We start from the raw sequence: 4,669 nt of genomic DNA on the forward strand, positions 1-4,669 counted from the left end.
GAGGCTGAGGCAGGAGACTTGCTTGAGCCCAGGAGTTGGAGGTTGCTGTGAGCTGTGATGCCACAGCACTCTACCCAGGGGGACAGCTTGAGGCTCATTCTCAAAATAAATAAATAAATAAATAAATAAATAAAGACATCAGAAATTTGAATTCAAGAAAATTCACCAGCCTTTCCTAATATTTTCCTGGAAGGACAAACTTTGGACTCAATTACAAAAAAACATTTTCTGGCAGATTTTCTCAGTTCTAGATGCCTACCCTCTGCACACTTGCAATGCCGTGTGGAAGCTGAAGCCACACCTCCTGCATGGCACCTCCGTCCAGCTGGGCACCTCAGATAAGAACTGCACCCAGGTCAGCAACAGCAGCTCAGCCACCAGCAGCAGCCCCACCATCTGCAGTTGGCTCACCTGCTGCTACACCCCAGCAGCCTGGTCTGATAGCCCAAATGACCATGGCTCTGGTCTGCAGCTGGTGTGGCTGTGGACTCTGCAGTTGGGGACACTCTGGGTCATGCCATTGCTGGGCACTTTGGTGGAGGAGATAATGCTGAGCCCCCAAACCCTGACATCACTTACCAGGAGCCTCTCAGAAGCCAGCCAGCACAGCAGCAGCAAGTTAGCCCTTGCTTCTCTGAGATGAAACAGTTTTTGGAATGTGCTCAGAACCAGACTGACATAAAGCTCTGGGAGAGATTCACCGAGGTGCTGAAACAATGCAAACTTGCAAATGGATTGTCCTAATCAAGAAGTACAAATTGGGGCAGCACCTGTGGCTCAAAGGAGTAGGGCACTGGCCCCATATGCCGGAGGTGGTGGGTTCAAACTCAGCCCCAGCTACAAACCACACACACACACACAAAAGAAATACAAATTGAAGAACAGGAAAATCACCTCTCAAGATCAAGTTAATTTAGCATGAAAATGTAATTGATAATGAAATTATAAAGGGTAAAACCATCAGTTAAACCTCTCCCGTTATTAATATCTTCCTTTCTTCAGAATTGTAGTAGAAGAAGGTGTTCTTAGTGTGTAGAAATTAGCTGAGATGGTAAAGGATTGGGGGCAGATATTAGTGTGGCCTCCTTAAACCAGCTGTTGTGATATTATTTGTGAAGTAATTAGAATAAAGTGGTTTTCTTCCCCCCCCCCAAAAAAAAAACAAAACATTTTCTGAGATGAATTCTTACTGATAATATATATTAAGACAGAAAAAGATTTTATAATATTGGAATATATATATGTAATTCATACAAATTAATCACTCTTTCATATTTGACAATATTTCCTATACTTTTTTTTTTTGAGACAGAGCCTCAAGTTGTCCCCCTGAGTAGAGTGCTGTGGCATCACAGCTCACAGCGACCTCCAATTCCTGGGCTCAAGTGAGTCTCCTGCCTCCGCCTCCCAAGTAGCTGGGACCACAGGTGCCCGCCACAACGCCTGGCTATTTTTTTTGGTTGCAGCCATCATTTTTGTTTGACGGGCCTAGGCTGGATTTGAACCTGCCACCTTAGGTGTATGTGACTGGCGCCTTAGCCGCTTGAGCCACAGGTGCTGCACCACCTATACATTTTTAATATATCAAATGAGCTTAATAAGTCTTTCTCAGACTTTCAGTGGTCTTAATATTTCAAAAAGACCAAATTTAGAGTTTTGATTTTGGAAGGTTTGTCAAATATCAAAGGTTTAAAACATTTGTTTAAACAAGATTACAAGCCAAAAGATCTAAAGGAAATACATAGTTAACTGGATTACATGTAAGTTCCTTCACAAATTTCCTTTTATGAATCTTACTCAATCCTGCACAATCTATCAACATTCTAAACCTTCTGGATTGTCCTGCTTATCACTTTCTTAAATAACCATTCTGTTTCAGGACAAAATTTACCACACAAGAGCCTTTTCTTAAACAATCCCATTTTTCTTTCTGTCTAATTTTTCTCACTCTTAAAAAAAAAAGCTTTTTACAAAGCAGGATCACAGTTTACTATGAAATTAATTATTCACTTGGCTAAACTGATAATTAGGTTTAAAAGGCAAGAATCTTCTTCTTTGACACTCAGTTTCCCAAACAACTTAAATAACCAAATTATTACATTTTACAAATGGGAGACATTTTATGTAATATAACACTGATATAGGATTTTCCCACTCAGAGCTGAACAGGGACGCCCTCCCCCACCATTTTTCAGGCTCAGATGAGCTCAGAAAATCAGATTCCTTGGCAGCACCTGTGACTCAAGGATAGGGTACTAGCCCCATATGCTGAGGGTGGTGGATTCAAAACCTAACCCTGCCCCCCCCCCCCAAAATCAGACTCCCATTTCTAGGCACAAACAGGCTGCACCCTGCAAGTCACACCCTTTGAACTCCAGCAAAGCCAGGAACAAAGCAGCCTGAACAGGGAGCACACACGCTAATCCCCTTCCTATGACAAAAATCTAATAACTTCCCCCAGGGGAGGGACTGCATTCATTTATTTATTAAAACACTCAGTTTGTAAAGGTGTTTTTTCATCTACCAAGTCCTGGCCAAAATTTTTCTTAGGGCCAATATCAATTCTAGACAAAGGACCCATGCAAGAGACCTCTGACTTGGGCCTCCTTCCCCCTGCCAGAAGCTCTGGCGTTTTTCATTCTCTCTGCATGCCCCTCCATCTAACAAAATCCCATTTTATCATTGACCTGTGGCCTCAATTCTCTCTCTCTTTTTTTTTTTTTGGCCTCAATTCTCAATCCCTGAGACCAAGGACTCACTGAAGAAGGAAACTCCAGTAACAAAACCATAATATAGACATTCTTTCTGATGTCTTTTCGTTGTTCCCTAAGTTTCACATGACTACATGGCAAAGATGGCCACCAGGGACAGGACCTGCAACCAAGACAGAAAGCAGAAAAACTGGAACATCCAGTTTCTCTTAGAATAGCCAGGGGGCAAAGTTGGAGCAGGCAAGAAAGGGGCCATGTGAGCTAGACTGTGCCCTGAAGTTGCTTGCCTAAGTAGGGGAGTGTGCATTTAAGTCTCATACAATTCGGAGGTTTAAAATCAAGAACACAAGCTCACAGTCGATCCAGTAAACTAGAAATATTACAGAGGTGGCAGTTCCACAATCCCCAAACATTTTAACTTTGATAACAGGTTTAAAACCAATTTTATCTTAAAGAATACCATAATTTCCCAACCATCAGGACATTTAAGTTATTTTTGTTTTAAAGTTCTCAATCTTCTCAGAGACATAGTTGCAGCAGTCTCCTATAAGCCCTTTCTAAAAATGCTTCAGCACAGTTCTTTTTTTTTTTTTTATGGTTTTTGAGACAGTGTCTTACTATGTTGTCCTCAGTAGAGTGCAGTGGCATCACAGCTCACAGCAACCTCAAACTATTGAGCTTAAGCAATTCTCTTGCCTCAGCCCCCAAGTAGCTGAGATTACACACCCACCACAACGCCCTGCTATTTTTTGTTTGTAGTTGTCATTGTTGTTTGGCAGACCTGGGCTGGATTCTAACCCACCAGCTCCTTTGTATGTGGCTGGCACCCTAGTCGCTGAGCGATGGGCACTGAGCCTTCAGCACAGTTCTTAATGGGACACCCCCATGTCCTTCTCATCTCCTACCCTCAGACAAATTACAAACACTTTATAAACAGAGGCCAGTCTCACAATTGTTTTGCCCTGTGAAAAGGGGTATGTGTGAAACTCTGCCTATTATTACCCATCTCAGTCAGTTTCCAGCCACTTATATGCACACAGTTCTAACTCATTTCTTAACTGGTCAGCCTCAATTTCTTTTCTTTTCTTTTTTTTTTTTTTGAGACAGAGCCTCAAGCTATCCCCCTAGGTAGAGTGCCATGGCATCACAGCTCACAGCAACCTCCAACTCTTGGGCTCAAGCGAGTCTCCTGTAGCTGGGACTACAGGTGCCCACCACAACACCTGGCTATTTTTTGGCTGCAGCCATCATTGTTATTTTGGTGGCCCAGGCTGGATTTGAACCCTCCACCTTAGGTGTATGTGGCTGGCACCTTAGCGGCTTGAGCCACAGTCGCTGAGTCAGCAGCCTCAATTTCTTACTTGAACTGCCACATAGCCACAGGAGGCAGAGCAACACTCCCTGGGCTCTGTAAGGAGAAGTAGGAACCTTACCCTTGGTGTCTAGTCTCATTTCCACCACACCCACATTCTCTCCTACACTTCTCACCAGTCCTGCCAGCGATCTAATACTGAGGGGTTGATTAGACCACTGCTTCCTCTCCAATAGTGGGAACCCCAGATCGATTCTACTGTGCCTTAGACATCTCCCAGTGCAGGAGTCAGTTCCTGCATACCAGTTGGGAGCTACCAGGTGCATCTGAGCATGTTCTCTCCTTGGGTGGTCTTGCTTTGTTGTACCCTCTGCACATGCTCGAAGCTAGGGAAGGGGGTTATGGACTAAAATCAACCACTGATTAATGTAGGGGAACTTGTCCAGATGACCTGGCTTCACAGTGACCACTTGATTGCCCACAGTCACAAGAGCTGAGTCAAAGGAGCTGGTGGAAAGTCACCCTACATTAAAGCTGGACCATTCAACTTCGCAGAGGACTTGGAGGCGGTTCTTAGAAAACCAGACTCCGGCTCGGCGCCTATAGCTCAACCGGCTAAGGCGCCAGCCACGTACACCTAAGGTGG

The 4,669-nt window shown here is 44.0% G+C and overlaps 1 pseudogene; it reads left to right on the forward strand.

Annotated features, from left to right (window-relative positions):
• Window positions 1-275: 275 nt before the first annotated feature.
• On the forward strand, window positions 276-744 carry LOC100951245 (annotated as a pseudogene).
• The last annotated feature ends 3,925 nt before the right edge of the window (window positions 745-4,669 follow it).

This window comes from Otolemur garnettii, unplaced genomic scaffold (assembly GCF_000181295.1).
Source record: "Otolemur garnettii isolate 467f Iridium unplaced genomic scaffold, OtoGar3 scaffold00045, whole genome shotgun sequence".
NCBI lineage: Eukaryota > Metazoa > Chordata > Mammalia > Primates > Galagidae > Otolemur > Otolemur garnettii.